The sequence below is a fragment of the Taudactylus pleione genome, unplaced genomic scaffold, assembly GCF_031769625.1.
Source record: "Taudactylus pleione unplaced genomic scaffold, aTauple2 ptg000156l, whole genome shotgun sequence".
In the NCBI taxonomy this organism is placed as follows: domain Eukaryota; kingdom Metazoa; phylum Chordata; class Amphibia; order Anura; family Myobatrachidae; genus Taudactylus; species Taudactylus pleione.
The window spans coordinates 9839716-9865414 of NW_028284558.1; positions in this window are offsets into that span (position 1 = coordinate 9839716).

A 25699-nucleotide genomic window follows, 5' to 3' on the forward strand; every position below is an offset into this window, starting at 1 on the left:
GCAGCTCAGCACACGCTGTGTGCTGGGCTGCTGTGAGGGAGGGGGAGCGGTGCCGGACCTAATCTAATCTGTGTACGGCTATTCAGGTCCACCCATCCGAGGACTCACGCTTTACTCTCAGCATGCATGGTATACACAGGGCAGAAACTAATGCAGTTGCAATGGGTGTAGGTTCTAATCTGTGTACGACTATTCAGGTCCACCCATCTGAGGACTCACGCTTTACTCTAAGCATGCATGGTGGCCAGTGAATACTGTTGAATAAGGAGAGCGCTCTGCGTGCTGTCTCCTTTGTTCTGATTACTCCAGTGATGAAGCGGCACGGAATGATGTCAGTGTGACCTCTGAAACTCCAGCCGAATACACTATTGTGCCTGCGTGGCTTCCTTGCACATCTTTCCCACTCTGCCTCAATAGTGTACTGAGGTGCCCAGCATCTCTCTCCATAAGGCAGAGTGCCCAAGCCATAAAAGGCTCTGCATATCTAATATAATGTACTACAACTGCTGGATATATATAAGTACCACTGAGTGTATTACTGTGCATATCTGCATTAGCCCTGCATATACCTGCCACTGTACTGTATGTATCTGCTGTTACCAGCTAACCCTGGGTTACACTGCATCTGTTCTGCCAGATAATAATGCAATCGCTGGTTAAGTGATTAAACCTGTGGACAGATATCCATCACACACCACTGACACCTATCAATATTAATAGATTCTGCCAGTACATGAGCAGTGAAGCCCTAAACGGTCCCTGTGCAAAACTTGCCAGATATGCCGGTTATGCCGTGTATAACTCAATTGTAAATTAATTCAAAACATAAAGAAACACAATAATTCATTCAGAAACTAAAAATATATAATGACCGTGAGTGACAAAGAGAAAGCACATGGCTGCTGGGAGGGTTTATAGTGAATGGTTAGAGCAAAGGTTCCCAAACTCTGTAGTCAAGGCACCCTAACAGTCCAGGTAACATAATTAGTACCTAATTCAATGTGATTTAACCATCTATTCTCAACCATGGATATCTCTATATCCTGAACTGTTGGGGTGCATTGAGTTCCGCGATTGGGAACCTCGGGATTAGAGTAAATATAAACAGAGCAGAATATTTTGAGACACACATAATGTGCAGTAAGCCTGACATTATGTGAGACACACATAATGTGCAGCAGCTTCTATTAATTAGTCAGAAAGGAGACTGGTAAAGACACTGCATGATGCATAAAAGAAATCACAAAACAGATTTTTTTTTTTATAATTACTACCAGTGTATAATTTCCATTCAAACCATATTCTAAGCCCTGCATTATAAAGCCTCAGAACAATAAAAAATTACAAAAATATGAAAAATAAAAATGAAAGATGATTGCAATGTGTTTTTTTTTTAACTCTACACAGCCTCCAGGTCATAAACTGACAACTACTTACATAGGAAGTCTCAAATCTCAAAACTATATGATGGAAATAATTAATGTCAGAAGAAGCCAAACTGCAAATTATCGATATGGGAGGTCATCTCCTTGTTCCTTTCCCTGACATGTAGCATAAAGGTAAATTCAGTTTTAACCTGACATCTCACTGCAGCACTGTTAAGCTGGGCATCCACTATACAATTTTCTTTCAGATATCACAAACACTGGAAAATAGCCAAAAATGGTTGTTCGGACAAATTGGTTAAAATACACAAATGTAACCAATTTGAACATTTTTTTTTGTCCTTTTTTCAGTGTTTAAAACCATATGATTGACTGTCATTTGCTCCCATACATTACCAGGTTTTCATTCCTACCAGCCAGATTGGACAGGTATCTGACAGATGATTGTATAGTGGATGGCCAGTTTTATAAAATATGGTATTATTAACACCCCACTGCACAGGTGATACCCTACACACTTCTTATAGACAGTTTGCTCATGGGATTTTGTATAGGTCGAAATTTGATCTGATCTGTTGTTGTGACATCGCTGGATCTACCCTGTGTATCAGTTAACCCAGAGGTTCCTAAACTCGGTCCTCAAGGCACCCTAACAGCCCAAGGGGTCTATTTACTAAGCAGTGTTAGGAGACAGAGTGAAAAGTGATAAGAAAGTGATAAGGTGCCAGCCAATCAGCTCCCAACTGTCATCTCACAGGTGTTTGAAAATTTACGGTTGGGAGCTGATTGGCTGGCACCTTATCACTTATCACTTTTCACTCTGTCTCCTAACACTGCTTCGTAAATAGACCCCTACGTTTTAAGGATATCCATGCTTGACCACAGCTGACTTAATTAATACCTCATTCAATTTGAATTAACCACCTGTGTTCAACCATGGATATCTCTAAAACCGGAACTATTGGGGTGCCTTGTGGACAGCTTGTTTCGTTGGAGAAGCACATCCGTCCTAAAATGACAACATGCTGCAGTTGAGTTAAAAAGAGTATAATGACGATAATTCATTAATGCACATTTGCATACAGTCCTGATTTTAGGAGGACAGACCCAATTTTCATACTTTAAAAGAGGTGGAGTTTCACCCATTAGTGAGTGTTTTGGAGGGGATATACAGTAGGTGACGCTATCTATCAGTGGATTGGTGACTATTAAGAATTCTAATGCAATTGATCAAAGGGGGTTATTAACTGAATATTAAGTGATACCGGGCAGTCTATAAATACTGTGTGCACTGGTATGCCAGTTACACAGTGATTTTTTTCAGCTGTTACACTGACCGGCGTGATATGACCTGCTTGATGGAACTTTTAAAAGCAAAACAACTGCTACTGTATAATATATCAAATAAGACGAATTACTATGTTGCAAGTTTACCAACAGTTTATAGCAATTCAAAGTGATCTATTGTTCTAGATATTCTGTTGAAATCTTTTTTGCATATATTTTTTCACAGATTTCTCTATCAATTGAGTATTATTTTTATGAACTATTGCTGCTATATGTAAGAATTTGTGAAACAAATTACTATATTGCAGGTTTATCAACAGATTATAACAATTTGAAGTGATACATTGTTCTGGATATTTTTGATAGAATCTCTTTTGCAAATTTTTCACAGATTTTCTATCAATTGGATATTGTTTTTATGAGCGTATTACTGCTATGTATGTGAATTTGTTTTATGTACATTTTAAATAAACCTATGCTTGGTATTATTAAACAAGTCTCCCATCTGATAGTAGAGAGCATAACGTTTACCAAATGTATTTTTAGTAACAGCGCAGTAATTATTGTTAATCATCTAATTGTTTTTTGAGATCATTCTAATCTTTGGGTTTTACCAGACCATATTAATTATCTGCAGCAGGTACTTATTGAAGGTCTTTTATAAAATAACAGAGCCAGGAGCTGTAGTGTTTTCACAACATTTGGGGCAGTATTCAATTTGAGGAGAAAACCCGTCATTTTCGCCTGTTTTAATTATACCCGTATTCAATTTCAAAGTCTTATCGCAGGTGTGAAAAGTCTTTGTAAAAAAATGGGGATAACTTTTCTCCACACAATAGGTGGCGAAAAAAAGGGTTAGGCACTTAGAGGGGGGATTAGGGTTAGGCACAGGAGGGGGAGGTTAAGGAGGGTTAGGGTTAGGGCGGTTAGGTTAGATTAGTAGATACTTACCTTAGGTCGATCAGGATTTCCAACGCTGTCGGGCTTCCGCTGCAGGGCTCTGCTGTTTTGTCGGGCTGCCGAAAGTGAGTAGGTGGAAATATTTGGGGCGGATTCTAACATTCTCAAGGCTAGAAAAGCCATCTCTAATCCGGGTTGGAACCTGCCTTGGGTCTGTTAGTTGGGAAAAGAAAACTTTGTAGAACAAGGATCTATCTGTATATAACTGTAGTAAATTAGGGGGAATATTTCAAGATTAGGTGGCACAAGTGAATATATGAGAGTAAGGGAAGCAGAGGAGGTGAGCACTGCATGACTGGCAAGGGCAATCGTACCATGCAGAAGTATGTATGTAGGTGATGGATTGAGCACAACTGTAATAAGATGTGTAAGCCTAGTGTTGCCTTTATCTAGGACTTAAAAGGCATCTGTGTGTTTAGGCTTACCTTTATACTTGCACACCATGAGTGTAAAAGAAAGAGTGGGGCAATGGGAATACTGTACATAGAAACTGTCACATTGCTGTCAGTTAAGAGTCAAGTTCCAAAACCTTTCTGTAACTGGTTGCAGGCACTAATGATGATGGCTTATTATCAGGGAATAGAACCCATAATAATGTTCCTCATTCCTTAAGTCAGGGATGGGGAACCTCAGGCCCGGGGGCCGTATAAGGCCCGTGGAATCATTTGGTCTGGCCCTCAGAGCTTTTTTCTGCTAGCCTCATCTGGTTATCATGGTGCATAGAATGGCACCCTGCAGCCAGAATCTATGCAGTAGTGCCACCTTGAGCATCCTTAGGACGCTCTGGACATTGCTGTAATCACCTGCAATTGTTGCCCTGCACTCGTGTGATGTCACATGGAGGGGGCCTGGCCTGCGCTGGGCCCGCAAATAATGTTATATATATCAAAATGGCCCTCTGCAGAAAAAAAGCTCCCCACCCCTGCCTTAAGTGTATGCAAACTATTTCTGAAGCATATAGCGATAGTGGAGTTCCGGCGTAATAGAGATATGCACGGATCCCCATGTTTTGGTTCTAATTCATTGTCGTGTTTTGGTTTTGGCTTTGGATCTGGATTTCATTTTTTTAAAACAGCTAAAATCATGTAATTTGGGCATGTTTTCTTCCATGCAGTATTATTAACCTCAATAACATTAATTTCCAGTCAGTTTGACCACCATTTGTCAGGGACCCGTACCCAGTATCCCTGACGTGGGGGGGGGGGGTGCACCTCTGCTATAGACAGAGCGCCGTAATACAAATACCTTACTTACCAAACTGCCACCACCGATGGAAATGATTTAAAGAGGCCACCGGTCCTCTATTGCCCCAATAATTGCACAGGCTCAGCAACAAGATTCCCACGCAGTTAAGCTTTTGCTTCACCTCTCCACAATTGCGCTTGCTCGGTGTCCCAGACGACCACACAGTTCGCTGAGACCAACCCTCTGCTTCCCATCCTGTTATGACATTAAAACTATAATTCGCACTATGTGCCATATCGCTATATTCCTCACACCTCCCCCTTTTAAGAGATGGCATGGGGATTGACTGCTCCATCATTCCCCAAGCTCAGCTCCTACAGATTCCTTAGCTTCTGCTATTGATTCTACCTCTTGGAAAAGCTTTCGGCTCACATAAACAATTGACTTCTTCAGACAGGGGCTCTGACACTGACACTTAGCTCTGCCTGATCCCTCCTTCTTGTCTGTAGTCTGACACATCCTCTTTGATCTCACAGGGATATCTCCAGCACACTTTTGGGAACAGCTAACAGGGGCCATTAATTCAGTCATAGCCTTCAATTTCCTGTAGTCCACATAGAAACGGGTAGTCCGATCCATTTTAGGATTGAGGACTACAGGGGAGGCCCACACACTCTGAGACTCCTGAATCACTCCCCGGCTAACATTCCATCTAACTCTCTTTTCATATCGGCTTTGACTTCTAGGGAAATTCTATAAGCAGGTTGCCTAATGGGAAGATGGTCTCCGGTGTTCACATGGTGAACAGTGAGGGTAGTCTTCCCTGGTATCCCTGTGAAGGAGACTAAAAGGGAGCTAATTCAGTCATAGCCTTCAATTTCCTGTAGTCCACACAGAAACGGGTAGTCCGGTCCTTCTTAGGATTGAGGACTACAGGGGAGGTCCACGCACTCTGAGACTCCTGAATCACTCCCCGGCTAACATTCCATCTTTGCTGGGCCCACTGTGGCTTAGAGAGCTGGGCTCCCAATTTAGCATCTTGTATTGATCCTGCCTCCCTGATTGTACCAACTATGTCCACTAGAGGGTCAATTTCTGGTAGGCCGCATACTGGCAGGGCCCAAGACTGCCTGTCATGATGAGCTTTCATCATGTTTACATGAAAAACTTTCTTTATTTCCTAACATGGTCTATAGTGACCACATAATGCCCATAATTCAGGTGTTGGTGAATGGCATATGGGCCCTCCCAGGCCGCCTGGAGTTTATTTTGGGTCATAGGGACTACCACCCAGACCTCCTGACCCATCTCATAAATGCTCTCCCGGGCAGTGCGGTCATACCACTGTTTTTGGTCAGCCTGGGCCTGTGCCATATTCTCCTGCACCAACCCTGTAAGAGCTTTAATTTTCTCTCTGAGGTTTAGGACATATTCTACAACTGAGACTTCAGGGGTCTCTAACTCTGGTCCTGCAGGACCCCCAGTTTCACTCTGTTCCTCCTCCTGGGAGATATATAGCAATCTAACATCAGAACAACTATCTGGCACCAAATTACTGTACATATTGCCCTCTATAGGCACCACCTCAGGTTTACCTAAACCTAATCCAACAGCTGCAGACACAGTATCTGCAGTCCCTACCTCTGGGTCTGAGTTATGCAGAGCTACAGGGCTAGATTCTGGCATTATAGGGTTAAATGCTGCAGAATCTTCACCCAGTTTAACTAGCTCACTGTCCACACCAGTACCAAGTACAGAGTGAGTGATTACCACCATGCGGGACACACAAGTGTTGCAGGCGACCTCTCACTCTCATACCTATTATCCTCCTTTACAAAGCATTGCTTAGCAATATCATAGCAATATCATAAGACACCACTGCACAGTCATATACATTTACATTTTGGAAGTTTTCAAATGCATCACCAATTATGTCAGCATTATCATAAACTTCTATGCAACTGCAGGAATCAACAGTAATACTGTGGACCTTATCACTATTACACAGGAGAGCAGAGTCCTCATCTCCTATCTCAACTCTCTCACAGTATTCTGTAGTATTTAAACAGTCCCCTTTCTCATTGACCTGTGCACTCTGGTGATGGGTATGGGCTCACAGCTGGCCTCACCTCGTGGGCTGCCCTGTCAGCAGAAAGGTCAGTCTGCAGACTCAGGTGTGCAGGCTGAACCCTCTGACTGCACATGTCAGCAGCTATATACAGGGAACTCCCACCTTCTGGCACATTGTATACAGCATTCTCCCCACAAGTTCTAACAGGTTCAATATACATTTCCGCATTCTCTACCTGTACCTCTAAACATAAATCATCAGTAGTACATTTTACCTCATAATCTGTACACAAACTCATGTCATGGCACAATGTATCATCAACACATACAACCTGTGGTGAATCTGGCAATTTCCCTAAAACAGAGCAAATAGGTAGAAATTGTTCTTTGATGGTTAAATCCACAAGTTCATCAAAAGAACTGACAACCAATCCTTCCAGCCCCTGATGCAAGGTGGACCGCAAATTATCCCCAACATCAGAATATCTCTCATCAGTTCCACGGTGTAAAGTCCTGAACCTTTGATGATAAAAAGCTGGGAGTGGGTTAAGTTCCATAATTAAGGCCTGCTTTATAGCCTCATAATCATCATCATTCTCCTGGGGAAGTGATACAAATACTTCAATAGGGATCAGAAACTCGGCCCATTCTGCTGGCGGCAAAAAATATTGCCAGCAGGTTTTTTGCAAATCGCTCCAGAAATATTTCCAGGTCTCCATCCTTAGACATAGTAGGAAAATGCTCCTGGCGAGGTTTAACTGTTACCTCCCTGTTCTCACTGGGCTGGGAGGAATCACTCCTCCTTTGGAGTTGTGCCATCTGTAACTGAAATTGTCTCTCAGCCTGGCATTCTGCAGACTTCCTCTCTGCCAAGCGCTCAGCATGGGCATCCTCCTGGAACTGGTGGCTCAGTCCTAATTTTGTAGCAGCATCCATAGGTCCCATATGCTTGATAATACAGTCCAAATAACGATCTAGCTCAGAATCCACATTGGCACTATTATCTTCTGCAGAAAGTACATGCCCAGTTCTAAGTTCACTTCTGGTTACCGCAGCAATCCCAGATGAACTCTCTTCATGTACTATGGAGCTCTCTCTCTCTGTCAGGCACGCAGCTCTGACATGCTCCAACTCTCTCTCCTCTCGTGTTTTTTTGCAACTTTGAGGCTGTCTCCATAGGCCCCACATGCTTGATAACAGAGTCCACATCAGAATCCAACTTTGCGCCATTACTTTCCACAGAAAATAAAAGTCCAGAATGAAGCACACCTCCTGCTACCGCAGCAGCCCCAGCAGATGAACTCTTCTCACATACTGGTTCGCTGTCATCATGATGCTCTGTATCACATTCCATTAGCACTTGGACCAATTTATCTTTAGGATGGTCCACCCAGGCAAGACCTTGCCGTTTGCAAAGGTCAATCAGCTCCTCTTTGTCTTGTACAAGGCTGCATAAGTTTTTATTTCAAAGTGGGTTTTTTTTCTAACTGGAACTACATGTACAGCATAACTTGAAGAGTTAGACAGGAGTTCAACAGGAGGAAGACAGGAGGACAACATTTTAAAAGAACTCTCCATAACTTGGAAAAAAATTGCAAATGATCTTCCGAGCTTCTGGATACCCTGCAACTCAGCCACCTGCTTTCACTATAACCTGGACACACCTTTTGCCAACACCCTACTTTAGCATTGCAAGCAACTACCTGCTTGCTGAACATTCTTGTATGTTTGTGTTTCTACTCTACACTGTTTAAATCATCCCAGTACCACTGTCAATTTATCTCTATACCACTGTAGTATCTACCATTGTTTCACACCTATACCTTTTTTCATACTTTATACTAATTCTAAAGTCATGCAACTTTACCAGCTCTCAACTCCTTTTGTTTATAATATACTATTATAGTTGTGCCTTTACATTTTCCAGCACTGTTCTTCCTTTTATCTGATTTTCACATTTGAACTGTACTGCTCCTGTATCTCATACTCATTACTACTACTGACTTTTCCCTCCCCCCCCGAACTGCCTCATCTACACTGTCTCTTTTCTTCTACTCCTCTCTAACTCAGCAGCTACATTATTTTCTCCTCTACCACCAGTTTTCACCTCTTTTTTCCATCCATAGTCCCCTCTACATTCTCCCCCTTATTCCCCTCCTCTCTTCATCACATATAAGTCTCTCCACTGCATCTCCCACAACTCCAGTATTATTCTCTTCTCTTCTACCATGGTCCTGCTGCACCACCACTAAACCCTGCACCCTCTCTTTTCTCCAAGTTATCTGTCCTCTTCCCCCCACACCACACTAAACCTCCACTTTATCCACCACCTGCTGTCACCCTTCCTCATTCAGAAGCCAGCCACATACCCCCACACTCCTTATACCCTGCTCTAGATCAATATCACTTCCACACTACATCAACCCTAATAATCTCATTCTCCTCTCACCTCTTAACTCTGTCCCTCTCTCCTGTTCCCTCTGGAAAGCCAGTTTTGTCTATAATTAACTGGTCTCCATTCATGAGCACTTCATCTGCAAAGCCTTGATTCTCCTTGCCATCACCAAACCCTGGATTTACCCATTTGACACCACTGCTCCTGCAGCTATCTTCTTTGGGGGCCTCACATTCTCTCATACACCCTGGCCTGGAGGTTTCCATGGTGGTGGTCATGGGGTCCTTCTATCCATGGGTTACTCCTACCAACTCTTACCTTCTGAACCCTCCATCTCATTCTTTCCATTCAACACTCATGACATTTGCCTCTTCCAACTTCTTTGAGTAGCTGCCTTTTTTTGTCTCCCTGGCCTTCGCTCAAAATTCCTCCATCACTTGGCTTCCTGGCTCTTAATCTTCAAATGGGCTCTCAAACTAATTTTTTCCTCAATGCTTTCCAGCGCTCATCCTAACCCACTAATCTATGCTCCTTCCTCACTATCTAGCCCATCTGTGTTACCCCTGTTTGTCTGACCTTCCCCTTTAGAATGTAAGCTCTCGCGAGCAGGGCCCTCTTCCCTCATGTGCTTCTTCTTGCCTTACTTTTACATTCATTTACAATGGCACCTAAAACTTGGTTACTGACACCCTGCTGCTTATTTAGGTGTTATGCAGCATTGTTTATAAATCATGTACTAGTCCTGCATTGTCTGTACTGTTAATAACTGTTGTCTTTTGTGCTCATTTGTTTCTATACTTTGTAAGGCGCTGCAGAAAATTTGTGGCGCCATATAAATAAAGAATAATAATAATAATAATAACCTCTCAGCTCACAGTATTGTTTTCACCAATATTGGCTAAAAGCTGAAGCGAGCTAGATGGGTGGTTAAGCAAAGCTAAAGAGCACTGGCATCAACACATGTCAGTTCAACTTCAAAAGAAAATGGGGAGTAAAACTGCGCTCTTGTTGATTAGGCGTAGTGTGTTGTGGTACGGAGTGCTGCACCTTTATGCGGGAGTACCGTTCCTGCACTGAGTTAAGTGACATCCTAGACTGTCGACCATAGGTCACTGAACTGCATGGCAAGGAGCCCCCTGAAAGGTTCCACCTACCTCCCCAGTCTCATCCCCATCCACCGCCACGCCTCCCCCACTTGCCCGGGACCTCATCGGAGCAGCACTGAGACTACTCCAATAAAAGATTTGGCCCCCACATCTGTGTCTGGCTGGTTTCATTTTCACTTTCATTCTCAATGTTCATTTTCACTTTCACTCTAATTCCCATCGTTCCATCCTCATTCCCACTCCCATTCCACCATTATCACTGCAGCACCATTCCCATCCACACTGCTCAGCAGTGTAACACTCGCACCTATCCAGTCACCCACACCATACTCACCACTTTAACACAACAGTTTTTAGCACCACACCCAGGTAGAGTGCACCTTACTCCCTTTATTCCCAACTTCAAAAGAAGAATAAGGCATATCTAGTATTTGTGGATACTAAATTGGGATTATTAACACCAGTGATGTGCGGTGAGGTCAATGGCTGGGGAAGCACTGGCTGATTAACCGACCCCCCCAACCCCCCCCAAAAAAAACAGCGTAGGGTCCCCCCTATTTAACAGCAAATAGCACCAGGCTGAACAAGCCAGGGGGATAATGCCATAGCAGGGGGTAAACTCAGTGAAGGGAACAGCCCGGGGCTGGAAATCCTCAGAATGTGGGGACCCCCAAAAAACAGGGTCCCCTCTCCCAAGCAACAACCTGCACTGGGCTGGTGGCAGTGGGTGTGAGGCTCATGGTATAATAATATTATTCTTTACAGGCAGCTTACAGGTTCCAGCAAGCCTGCCCCAGAATGCCAGCATTTGGAGAAACCCATGCCCGGACATGCACCAATAGGGCCTGATTCAGAGCCGGACGCTATTTGCGCTCGCTCGTTCAGAAAATAGGGGTGGCTATTCAAATGAACCGTTCGCTCTTTGCGGTCTGTTCACGCCTCTATGTCTGAACGAGCGAACAAAACTTGCGGTCGTTTTTTGGAAAAATACGCCCCCTGGCCGCTCGCATCCTACGTCATGTCCGCTATTTATTAGATTAATCGAGTACATCGCCCAGGGTATGAACTGCTCGCTATTCTTGTGGTTGGTTTTTGCTACCACAATTTTGCGAGCAGTTCTGGCTATAAAATAACCCAGTGACATGGTCAATGACGCTGCTGTATTAATTATGCACACCCTTAAAACGCCCGTTTTGACCTTTAAGCAATACCTGCGTTCGGATCTCCACTCCCCGTTTTCAAGCACCTTCCCCTGTTACCACCCACATACGCCTCATTCTGTCACTCAAAATAGCAGGCATTCGCTATTTAGCGAACAAACGATTTTCGGCCGCACTGACTGGTTCGCGCATGCGTATTACGATCCGTACGCATGTGCAGTTGGGCAAACATCGCTCGGTGCGAACGAACGGCCGCTTACGAGAGGCTCTGAATCAGGCCCTTAATGTTTTAATTAAAGTTTATTATACAGCATCTTCACCTGGGGGCTGTGGCCTTTAAACTCTTTTGCAGGGCTGCCTCCTCCCAAGGGTTTCCGACGCCTTTACCCGGGGGAGCACCGCTGCTGGCCCCCCTCCCCAGGGCTTCTGGCATCTTCACCTGGTGGTTGGCGGCCTTTAAGCTCTTTTGCATGGCCGTTCCCTCCCCAGGGCTTCAGGCATATACAGTGTGCATGGGCTGCCAGATATGTCAGCACATTGGTGGGGGAGACTGCCGATGCATAGCTGGGTAAACACGTTGTTTAGTGTGTACCCAGCTTAAGTTGTATTGGAATTGGTGTGAAGTTTTATTGTCTACATTATTTTTAGAATAGTTATAATTACAGTATAGGCGAAGATGATTAAATTATTACATTGTTTGAATTCCACCTTTTTTAATCCAGTCCCTGGGAGCAAGATGCTGTTGTGTTTGTTTTTCATCCTTTCTCTCCCTTTTTTATTTTATACATTTATTTTTGTGTGTGCTCTGTCGTCATCGTTTTTTTTGGTCCTTTCCCTCCCTCTTTATCCACTTTATACCATGGTTTATAACATTATTTTTAAGGAGAGGTGAGAACTGAGTAAAAAAAAAATACATCGGAAATCTCTAACCTTTTTCTGTTCTCAAGTTCATTATTCTCATCATTGGTGGAAGCTGAGGTGTGTTTGACCTTGTGTGATAGTACATAGCAGTCTAACTTTTTGTTTTTTTCCCCACTTTTTTTCTCTCTCCTGTGTATATTGAGCTCAGAGGTTACACTGTTTCCATTTGGGTATGGTCAGTCAGCATTTACCAACATGTATCGGTCTCCTTTATTTTCTTGTTTAAAAAATTATTTTAAAAAATTATAAAAAACTGGGGAGGGTTAGTCAGTGGGAGGGTTTTCAGAAACAGCAGGTAGGGGTGGGGAAAGGTTGGGTTGGGCACAGTGCTCCAGCTCCAGTCCATTCCTTCTGATGGCATATTTTAGTTCCTCACAGTGCTGCAGTCCAGTCTCACACTCTCCCTCCAGCTTCCTTGCCACCTAATCACAAGGGAGGGACTTTAATATGCAATCCAACTCATGCAAGACCCGATACCAGTAAGATGACGTTTTGCCTCAATTTGGGATCTGGGCTTGGCGGGAAGACCCCAGCCGGGACTTAATTGAACTCGGCGCCCTTAAGTTAGGGTGTATTCGGTTTTCACGAAAGCGCACTGCACATCTTTATGACATAGTAGTATTATGATGAGGTGTTTAGGCAGAGGAAGTTGGTACACCCAGCTATGCCTTGGTGTTGCATAGATATGGACCTATAATTGCCTTTAATGTCAATTATGTGGTCATATCTTTTTTTATAGTACCTTGCTTTCAAGGCACCAGTAAAAGGTGTCTGCTGGGAGATTCATGAGGATCAGTGCAACAGATGTACATTGTGCCATTACAGACACAACTGCTCAGCCTAAATATAGATGTTTTAAAAGTAATATAACACAGGAGTTAAAAGGGAATCAGTATGAAATACCGCCGGCCACATGGCCAGCGGTTCGATTCCCGACAGCTGTAGCCCGACAGATGAACAGATCCCGGCAGCGGTAGCCCGACAGCGCTGGAAATCCTGATCGTCCTCAGGTAAGTAATAACTAACCTAACCTAACCCCCCTAACCCTCCTTAGGGGTGCTTAACCCTAACCTCCCCCCCAAGTGCCTAACCCTCCTCCCCCCCTGTAAGTGCCTAACCCTAACCCCCCCCCTTCCCCGCTGCCTAAACCTAAGTCCCCCGGGGGGCCTAACCCTAAATCCCCCCCGGGTGTGCCAAACCCTAACCCTCCCTCCCCCTAGCCTGACCTTAACCCTCCCGGGGGGGTGCCTAACCCTAAGTCCCCCCCGGATGCACTAAACCTAACCCTCCCCCCCTGCGGCTGTCCGCTCACGGCACCCGGCATCCCTTCGATCAGGATGCCGGGTGCCTGTCTCCCGGCGTCGGGAAAATGACAGGCGTCTAGATATAGACACCTGTCATTTAACCCACGCCGGGATAAAGCAGTCGGGAAGCCGGTTGTCGGGATCAGGTAAGCCGGTTTCCCGATTGCATCCTGTTAAAAGAGCGCAGGCCAGAGTTTTTAAAGGAAAGAGACCTGACACCAGTTTGGCTAGAAAGGATGGACTCTTTACTAGGCCGCATGTTAAACTTGTTAAGGTAGGATTTGCGTATTGGTATAAGAATGGCAGGTCCTTTTGACAGGCTGAACATATGGGGTTTAAGGGTTATCAGCCTTGGATGGAGTGCCAATGAAAGTACAGTAGGCACATTCAGAATTACGCACCACTTTTCATACCCTGAAACCTGGGTAACGAGCAGGGTTGAACATGTGTTCAACCTGGCTCATGGTGCAGTGTGAATGGGTAACCTGGGTCGTTACGCCCTGGGACCTGTTCACAGCATAGGAAGAGCAAGCACAAGTGCTGATTTAGCATGTGATGGCAGTGACGTCATCAACCCGGCAATAAGCTGGGTTGGGCCGCCAGTCTGAAAGGGGGTATCAGCTGGGTCGCACCTGGGATGGACCCGTGTACAAAATGCCGAGTGTGACCCGTGTTTGTGATGTGAAGGGGTATTAAACACTTTCAGTATATTGCTATCACAGCACACTGTAGCCTGGCTTCTCCTTACCAGTTTTGGTAGTGCTGGTCTTCCTCTGGGAGCTGCAGCTTTGTCACAGGTCCTCTGCTGTCCGGCACCCACCTCAGTAGTCAGCTTCCTGTTTGCTCTCCCAGCACTCAGTACTGCCGGGTCTAGCCTCTCTGCTCCTGCCGCTCTTAGGTGCGGGCGGCCAGCTTTCACCACTGTTTGTAGTTGCAGTCATGAGACTGCTGACGTCTGGCTGGTGTAAAATTCAAACTTCTCAGCCTATTTAAACTGCCCTGGCAGTGTGCATCACTACCAAAGTATTAGGCTCACTCCTGTACTCCAGCGTCTGTTCTGTCTGTACTTCCTGTGACTTACCTGCATCTTGTCCGGACTGTTTGAAAACTCTTCTTTGCTGCTCCCTTGAAACTGCTTCCATGACTCTGGTCCTGACCTCGGAATCATCCTGACTTGCTTCTACCCGTTCCCTGGTTCTGACCTATGCCTGATGACCACTCTCCAGGACGTCCCCACAGCGACCAGTTTAGTGCCTACCTCGCTCCTCCAGAGTCCAACAGCCGCATACTTTAGGAGCCCAGTCAGAGGGCCGTGACCTTGCAGGGGTCCCTGATGATGGCCTCTGATCTAAGACCACACCAATCCTACTAATGCGGTTATCACCCATATTATCCTAGCGAGAATTGTCAGATTACTATATTAAAGAAAAAAAAAACAGAGAATACAAAGAGTGAGAATTGTAATTAACCTACAAATGTAAGGAGATTTAGACATGTTACTTTTTTTTTTTTTTTTTTTTTTAAAGGATAGAGGCCGGGAGTAGAGTGAGAATGCTGTATTGGGAACTGATTAATTTTGTTAAATGGCTTTACTGGCATTTTCTAAATACCAGACATATTCTAGTATATCTATACAGGGATTTCTGCATACATTGGGTTATATTAAGGGCAGTGGAACAAAGCCTGGACTCAGGTTTAAGCAGGCGAAGTTGCTTTAATTTGGAAGGAGATCCATGCGGTAAGCCCAGGTGATTTCTGAATTGGCAATAATCTGCAAGGCAAAGTGATGCCTAGATGCCATTATATTGCATGTGGGGAACAACGGTTTATAGTAGGTAACATTAAATCTTTACATTAACATTTATTACAAACCGAGAAAGAGAGAAAAGAGATCTGTGTCAGGTGCATATGTAATTAAAATCTAACTTTTATTGATAGGTTTTAAGATTTGTCTTGTATAGGCAACTGTGAAAAAAATGCTGCAAAGTAAGAATGCTTTCAAAAATAGAAGTTTTAATAGTTTATTTTAATCAATTAACAAAATGCAAAGTGAATAAACAGAAGAGAAATCTAAATCAACAATAGTTGGTGTAACCACCCTTTGCCTTCAAAACAGCATCAATTCTTTTAGGTACACTTGCACAACGTCAGGGATTTTGTAGGACTATAGTAAGGTATATAATTAACCAATCATACCAAACAGGGGATAATGATCATCATTTTCATATTTAGGTTGAAACACAGTCATTAACTGAAACAGAAACAGCTGTGTAGGAGGCATAAAACTGGGTGAGGAACAGCCAAACTCTGCTACAAAGGGGAGGTTGTGGAAGACAGTTTCATGTCACAGGTCATACACCATGGCAAGACTGAGCACAACAAGATACAAGGTAGTTATACTGCATCAGCAAGGACTCTCCCAGGCAAAGATTTCAAAGCATATTGGGGTTTCAAGATGTGTTGTTCAAGCTCTTTTGAAGAAGCACAGAAAAAGGGGCAAAGTTGAGGACCATAGATGCAGTGATCGGCCAAGGAAACTTAGTGCATCAAATGAAATACACATCATGCTTATTTCCCTTTGTGTCATCAGCTCAGAATGGCAGAAGCTACTGTTCGGAGAAGCCTGGTCAGAAGTGGTCTTCATGGAAGAATTACGGCCAAAAAGCCATACCCTCAAAATGGAAACAAGACCAAGCGACTCAACTATGCACGCAAACATAGGAACTGGGGTGCAGAAAAATAGCAGCAGGTGCTCTGGACTGACGAGTCAAATTTTAAATATTTGGCTGTAACAGAAGGCAGTCTGTTCGCCAAAGGGTTGGAGAGCGATACAATAATGAGTGTCTGCAGACAACAGTGAAGCATGGTGGAGGTTCTTTGCAAGTTTGGGGCTGCATTTCAGAAAATGGAGTTGGGGATTTGGTCAGGATTAATTGTGTCCTCAATGCTGAGAAATACAGGCAGGTACTTATCCATCATGCAATAGCATCAGGGAGATGTCTGATTGGCTCCAAATGTATTCTGCAGCAGGATAATAACCAAACATACAGCCAATGTCATTAAGAACTATCTTCAGTGTAAAGAAGAAAAAGGAGTCCTGGAAGTGATGATATGTTCCCCACAGAGCCCTGATCTCAACATCATCGAGTCTGTCTGGGATTACACGAAGAAACAGAAGGATTTGAGCAAGCTAACATCCACAGAAGATCTGTGTTTAGTTCTCCAAGATGTTTGGAACAACCTCCCTGCTTAGTTCCTTGAAAACCTGTGTGCAAGTGTACCTAGAAGAATTGATGCTTTTTTGAAGGCAAAGTGTGGTCACACCAAATATTGATTTTATTTAAATTTAATTTACTTTAACTAATTAATTTGTTAATTGATAAAAAAATAAAACTACCGTATATACTCGAGTATAAGCCGACTTTTTCAGCACATTTTTTGTGCTGAAAAAGTACCCCCTCGGCTTATACTCGAGTGAAGTGTAGTGCTGACCGGACGGAGTTCGGTCAGCGCTACACAGTGCAAACACACAGCCGCCGGAGCCGGCAGCTGCATGTTTGCTGTAATCAGCAGCCGCTGAGAGTCTGTCAGACTCTCAGCGGCTGCTGCTGCTCCCACTGCGGGAGCCATCTTCCGGCTCCCGCAGTGGGTAATGGGAGAGACGTCATGAGTAATGACATCTCTCCCATACAAAGTGGCCGGAGGAGCTGTTAGCGGCGGGACCAGGAGCGGGAGTTTCAGGTAAGTGATTTTTTTTTAAATTCTTATTACGTCTCTCTCTACTGGGGGGGGGGACTACAGGGGGCACTACCAGGGGGCGATTACTACAGGGGGCAATTACTACAGGGGCACTATAAGGAGTTATTACCACTGGGGGAACTACAAGGGGGGGATTACTACAGGGGGCACTAAAAGGGGGGATTGCCACTGGGGCTACTACCAGGGGGGGATTACTACAGGGGGAACTACCAGGGGGGATTACTACAGGGGGCACTACCAGGGGGGGATTACTACAGTGGGCACTAAAAGGGGGGATTACCACTGGGGGCACTACCAGGAGGGATTACTACTGGGGGCACAACCAGGGGGAATTACTACTGGGGGCACTACCAGCTGCTGCCATTTCCCACCCTAGGGTTATACTCGAGTCAATAAGTTTTTCCAGTTTTTTGTGGTAAAAGTAGGTACCTCGGCTTATATTCGGGTCGACTTATACTCGAGTATATACGGTAATAACTAATAAATAAAAAAAATGAAATAATATAAACAAATAACTATTTTTGAAAGCATTTTTACTTTGTAGCTTTGTACACACCTAAAACTTTTGCACAGTACTGTATATCACTTCATAATTATATGTATTTGCAGTATGTGTATCCATTTTAAATCATTTAATTTCTTTTGAGCACATTTCTATTAACTTATTTTAATTAAAATTTCAATATGTGTGCACCTAATACAGACCCCTTTTTTTTCTGTCTTGGTTTGTCATTATAGCCTTATGGTCTATGGTATCACCCCCAAGCCGCTAATATAAATTACCAATACTACTGGGTACTAGGGGAAATTCCTGGAAAAGGATTTTTTATACATATATTAGAAAAATATTTTCCCAGTGCAACAGATTTCATCATTTCATCTACTATACAACATTACATTAACATTTGCAAGGACAAAGTCCAGGTCATTGAAAGATTTAATGTACATGTATAAAATGATAAATCACCTGGAGGCAGGCCAATAACAGCAAACCAGAGGTTGCCAGGTATCAACAACTGAAGGAGTGATGCCAAAATGCCAGCTACTCCTCAGTGACTAGGAGCCGAGCGCTACACTGTGATATTATTGTGCTGTGCCCGGCTCACAGTCACTAAGGAGGAGTTGGCAGTGCAGGGAGAGTTTCTGGGAACAGCCCAGCATTTTGGGAGTGCTGGACACCCGCCCAGAGTGATGAAAATGGTGGTATGCCATTAGACAACGTCCCTTCCCCACAAGGCCATGCTTTAACATGGGGAGGGTACACTGGGTGTGTCAGGACTTGATTGGAGTTTGGATCCGGAGTGGACACAGGAGTAGTACGTGGGACCGTTTGCTGGTATTGAAAAGATGCCGGCCTTAATGGGGTGTGTTTCATGAATGGAGGCAGGTGCAGGAGGTATAAACTGTGGCAACCTAGGGAGACAAGGTATGTCGGACACTGGAGCCGGAGCTGGAGGCGTACAAGGACACAGAACCCACAGGGACGGCAGGACCCTCTATGGGAGAGGTGACTGGAGCATGCAATCCGGACAGGAATCAGAGGTGGAACAAACTGGAACACAGACTCAAAGTCAGCAGGCTTCCACGATAGACTGCAGCAATACAAGCAAGGGAGCTCAGGAACTAGCACACACCTAAGCTGTGTAAAACATTGCACTGGCAATTAAAGAGCCTCTTGACAACTCTTTAATACCCTCAGGTAGTGCAGGATAGGTTGCTAGCCCTCCAGCCCAAGCTGCAAGCTGATTGGTCCAATTTAGACATGTGACCTGGATCCAAGATGGCGACGCCCAGTGGTCACTAGCACTGCTCAGGAATGCGCAGTCTGCTGTTCTGCCAGCCACTACACTCGATCTCCAGGGCCAGGATCACCTGCAGGAAGGACCCTGCCAAAGCGCCCTGAGAGGTAAGGTCCGCGCCGCCCGTGAACCCGCGGCCCTGGTCACGGGTGACACTGACTCTAGCGATGCCACTGCAGTAAACACCTAAAAAAAGTGAATAAACAAGTGGCTGATTATTTGGGAATGATGGGGTAATTTGCCATCAGTCACTGGGAATTACTAGACTCTACACACATGGGATGCATTTGTCATGGGTATATTTAATACATATCTACAATAAGCAGTGGTGAAGGTAATTGAGTGGATTGGGTGCAGAGAGCAATTTAAGGTGTGAATTGTCCTCTTTGGGTCTTTGGTTGTTGGTTGTTCCTGGTTAAAGAGGGACTGTACTGTATGGTCAAATTTGGTGGTATCTAGGGAACTGGAGGGAGGGTAGGGTGCTGTCCTAGAAGAGAGTGGCCCATGGGGGCAAATGGATAACTGGTATGCACCTCCCCTTAAGAATTAAAATACAAGATTTTAAATAAATAGCTGCATCCAGAAATTTGAGTGACTAATAATTAATTGTGGGACAAAAGCAGATATTGGGCCTGATTCAGAGCCGGACGCTCTGACCAGAGCGCTCGCTCTAAATCAGGGCACTCCTACCTAAACTTGGAGCGGCCTCCTGGCCGCTCGCATAGCTGTGGGAGACCACCCACAGCATATGCGAGCGGCCAAAAAGATGGTCGCGATGGTCAAGACCATCGCGACCATCGGGCTTGCGACGAGGCCCTGTGGTAGGGTCTCGGTGACCGCAAGCCCTGGAGTGATTTTGGCTCTATCAGAGCCAAAATCACTCCCACTGACATCACTAGTGATGTCAGTGGGGTCGGACCCAGACGGTAGGCGTTGCCATGGGAACACCTCCGTTTGGCAGCCACGCCCCCAGCACGCCCACCAAAGGGAGCGTGCTGTCAATCAACATCGACAGCATGCCCCTTTGGTGCGAGACCTGGAGCGACGGCTTCCTCGACGCTCCCTGGGTCTCGCGCATGCGCACGACTGAGCTCCCTCCGTCGTGCGCATGCGCCCTAGGGCATCATCGACCCGCTTGCGAGCGCTCGTGAGCGGGTCTGAATCAGGCCCATTATCCTTGTTTAAGATCATGCAACAGCAGTTTAAGATGGCCATATACATTAATTATATTGTTCTAACCAGCCAACTAGGTCGCTGGATAAAACATTAATCTGCTAGTGTGTGATAATCTTTCATTTGCTCCCACACACTGAAAAAAGCATGGATAACAGTTGGTCCAACTTGTTGGAAAATTCGGTAATTACATAGTATAGGGACTACTTATCAACTTGAAGTATTATAGGGATAACTTTCTATATTACTGTATCTTTCTTAAGTATCAGAGTACAGTACTTTAATGCTGGCCATACACGCAACAATTATCGGGGTGATCCGCCTGATATCGGCGGATCGCCCCGATAATTGTAGCGTGTGGGGGGGCGACCGAGGGTTAAATATTGCTCGGTCGGGCATGCCGGATTGTCCAGCATGCCCGTCCGATGCGATATTTCCCGTTAAACTGTCGGCCGCATCGGGCAGTGTATGCCCACAGACAGACAGACATTTCCTAATGAAGGAACAGGAAAATGTCTCCTCCCCCGGGGGCGGAGCGCGGATGTCGGGCTGATACACTGTGAGAGAAATCTCACAGTGTATGCCGGCGACATCTGCAGCTGGCAGGCTGCCAGATAAAATGTCTGTCGGTCTGACAGACATTTTATCTGGCCGTGTATGCCCAGCATAAGTATTAGATAATTAGATTAAATATTGCCTGTTTTTGAAATATTTGTTACATATTAGCAGTTCTAATGTCATTTGCTTGCTGCTGAATTTCTTTGTTAATTTCTTGAAGCTCGTTTTTTATTTCTAATTTAAAATGCCAATACATAACGTTGTTAGCTTGAAGATAAGTAGCCTGTCCTGTGTTAATTTTAGAATCATGAATACGGAAACTTCTCCTTAATGAAAGCAAAGCAGTGTCTTTATTGGAAAGTAAAGGTGTTCTGCCAGCAGTAAGAAAATGCAGGACTGGACACTATGACACATTGTATTTTGGCATACGTGTTTTCTGGAAATGCAATGTAAAAATATGCCAGGCCAAAATAAATGTGGGAATTGGCAGTTGGTTTGTGGGGAGACGCCTTCCATTCCTCAGTGCTGCTATATTTAATTACTGCTGTTGTGAAGGGGTGACCTCTATTACATGGTGTAAAAGATAAGTGGTCATGGCCGATAGGACACGCGGTGAGGGTTTTTTCCCAGCAACGGGTCTTTTGGTGGTACTTGTCAGAAAGTGGTGATATTTCCCTTACAGAAGTCCCATACAAAGCGTCAAAACTCTGTTAACTCTGATAAAGGATAATATTGTTAAGGGATTTATTATTTACATTGAATCATGGAAAGCATACAAAACAGAAGAATTAATAGGACGGATTCACTCACTACAAGGTTAATCACGGGTACTAATTTGTAGGGATCCAAAGACCGGTGTACAGTACATACACACTATATGGAGAAAATGTGGTGATCAGCAAAATGAAGAGAGAAGAACAAACCGCCGTCATTTAAAAACTTATTTGGACGATTTTCTATGGTGCCAAAAAATGGGCAAAAGAGATCTATATGATGCAATTCTATTACCAATACACCATTTTTGGGAACAACAAGGCAAGTGTTAAAAATGTAAGAAATTTTTTAAATAGTTGTCTTTTTCTTTAAAATGTAAATAAAAGCAGCCAGCCAAGTTAATAAAGCAAGGTACAGTAGTCTATATAATGCTTCAAGTAGAAAGGCAGCCCCTAAAATACTTAATACCGAACAATAAAACTGTTTGATTTTTCCAACTAATCTGAACAATAATCATTCTAGTGTAGGGGGAAAGTTGTATACTTTTCCCAAAACTGAACAACTTTATCAGAAGTAGGCAGATTTCTGTCACAGGAATTAGGTGGTTGTTACCACCAGCTGGTAAGCATGAGTATTCTGCTCTCTGATCTACCTGCCCTGATATCCTCATCTATATCCTCCCCCGCTTATTATCTGATGACCTCTTCTGCTGCCAATCACCTGATGTCCTACTCTGCACCTGTCATTCTACTTCGCCGCTGGATATGAGTAGTTAATAGACCGGTGGACGCAATGCCTGACACAGGACTTAAGAAAGGCATAGAAAATCTGACGCCTATCTTAATCCCGACACCGGAAGACCGACCCCACCATTCCGATCATCGTGTCCCGGGTAAGTATAACATTAGCCTGGGGATGGGGGATTAGGTTTAGGGACTAAAACATATATTAGAATTGTATATACTGTAAGTAAGGTACTATGGCTGTTATAATATGTCATTGTTTATATTGTTCTTTATTTACTATGTTGGGGCTCTGGACACCACAAGGGTAACCCAGAGCCAATAGGGAAAGAGAGGAGTGAATAAAGCAGTGGGGAGCCAGCAGCAGGTCACATGACAGAACCGGCTGGAGACAGCAGCTGGTGGCTGAGGTGGACAGTTAGGGCAGTTACAGGGGGCCCTGAGGAGAAAAGTGTAGAAAATAGGCTAATTTACTGTCTAAATTAACTGTGTAAGGTAATGTTTATTGTTATCGCTGTATAGTTAAGGTCGTTTAAGTAAATCTGCTCTAGGAAAAGTACAGTGTGTAGTAATCTTTGGAATCAGCAGGAGGAGAGGATTCTTGACCGCTAACCAGGAGGCTGTGTTCCAGTACAATAAAATTCAAACTGTTGGTTATTTTTATTGTGTATTGCAAATAAGAAGAGTTGTTCTGATTGTAATTGTACTTGTAATTGACCCATTAAAGTGTAGACATTGTAATACACTTGCTTCTACTCTAATAATATACTTACCTCTTGACCTCTCTGTAATCACTTGAGAAAGTACATAGGAACCCCATTCCTCACCTGTACCCAGATAGGGGGGTATCACACTTGGGGTTAGGAACCCCCCCCCCCCCCGGGGAAGGTCAGGTACCTCCGGGTGGAGGTTAGGGTTAGGCACCCCCCAGGGAGGGTTAGGTTTTCGGGTACGGTGGAGGGGGGTTAGGTTTAGGCACCCCTGGGGGGAGGTTAGGGTTAGGCACCCCTCTGGGAGGGTTAGGGGGGGAGAGGGGAGGTGAGGGTTAGGATACTTACCACTGGGCGTCGGGATCTCCTACTGTCGGCCTTCCACTGTCGGGCTTTGAACCGGCGGCTGTTGAGCCGTCGGTATTTCAAACCCATTTTGATCTTGCCTGTACTCGGGGTACCTGCTCTCTGAGACCAGCAAGATTTCTGTCTCCATGCTCCCGATTCTCTCTCCCCAGGCCCTGGAGCAGCGTGTGGTCTGTCCTCCGCATCAGCACAGTTACCCTTTTTCATCTTTTTGTCGCATTGCGATACTGTCACTTTTAAGACTGTTTTGCGGGAGTAGGGTGCATCTCCAAGGCAACCCTATTATTGGTTGCTATCCTGATCTTGTATAAATTCCTACAGTAAATGATTTTTTTTTTACTATGTGCCAGGTACAGGTATTTTGGGTGAAAGCTATAAATGCAAAGCAATGGCATCTGCAAAGGCAGCTGTTCAGGGCTACTCTCCATGTCAGCTTATCCTATTACATACTGTGCAATGGGATCATGTGTGACAAGCTGCTGTGTTGGGGGGATGTGTGACAAGCTGCTGTGTTGGGGGGATGTGTGACAAGCTGCTGTGTTGGGGGGGGTGACAAGCTGCTGTGCTGGGGGGATGTGTGACAAGCTGCTGTGCTGGGGGGGTGACAAGCTGCTGTGCTGGGGGGGATGTGTGACAAGCTGCTGTGCTGGGGGGGGGTGACAGGCTGCTGTGTTGGGGGGATGTGTAACAAGCTGCTGTGTTGGGGGATGTGTGACAAGCTGCTGTGCTGGGGGGGGGGTGACAGGCTGCTGTGTTGGGGGGATATGTGACAAGCTGCTATGCTGGGGGGGTGACAAGCTGCTGTGTTGGGGGAATGTGTGACAAGCTGCTGTGCTGGGGGGGGTGACAAGCTGCTGTGCTGGGGGGGATGTGTGACAAGCTGCTGTGTTGGGGGGATGTGTGACAAGCTGCTGTGTTGGGGGGATGTGTGACAAGCTGCTGTGTTTGGGGGATGTGTGACAAGCTGCTGTGCTGGGGGGGTGACAGGCTGCTGTGTTGGGGGGATGTGTGACAAGCTGCTGTGTTGTGGGGATGTGTGACAAGCTGCTCTGCTGGGGGGGTGACAAGCTGCTGTGCTGGGGGGGTGACAAGCTGCTGTACTAGGGGGGATGTGTTACAAGCTGCTGTACTAGGGGGGATGTGTGACAAGCTGCTGTACTATGGAGGATGTGTGACAAGCTGCTGTGCTGGGGGGGTGACAAGCTGCTGTACTAGGGGGGATGTGTGACAAGCTGCTGTACTAGGGGGGATGTGTGACAAGCTGCTGTACTATGGGGGATGTGTGACAAGCTGCTGTGCTAGGGGGATTTGTGTGATAAAAGCTGTAAATGATGAGGTCTGATGGCATACAATGTATGAAACACATTTGTTTGAAAACTTTTTTTTACAAGTTTTTAATTAATTTTTTCTCCTTTTTTTAAGAATAGAAGTAGGCTGACAACTGCTATGACATCAGAATCATTCAGTTGGAGAGAAGTTGACTGGTCTGATGTAAAAGTTGGTTAGGTGTATGGAGTACTGTTGTAGTTGGACAGACAAGTTGATTGGGTGGTTAGTTGGATAAAAGTTGGTCTGGTATATTGCAAGCTATATATTAAGCTGGCCATACACCAGACCAACTTTCATACAACTAGATGGCTGGTAGGAATAAAAATCTGGTAGTATATTGGAGCAAATAACAATCAGCTTTGCTCCCAAACACCGGAAAACGGACATAACCAGTTATTCAGACAAGTTGTTTAAATCAAACAGATGTAATCAACCTGACTGAACAACCATTTTAGTCTATTTTCTGGCATTTGGGAGCAAATTGATGATTGTCATTGGCTCCCATACCTTACCAGATTTTCATTCCAACCAGCCAACTAGTTGGATGATTGGAGGAAAGTTCGTCTGGTGTATGGCCAGCTTTAAGCTGGGTACACACATAAAGATTTTCTGTCCAACCATCCAACTAGTTGATTGGTTGGAATGAAAATCTGGTAAGGTATGAAAGCAAATGACAATCAGCAATTTGCTCCCAAACGCCGGAAAATGGACAAAAACTGTTTGAACAAATTATTTAGATCAAACATTTAACAAACTTGTCTGACGACCATTTTCA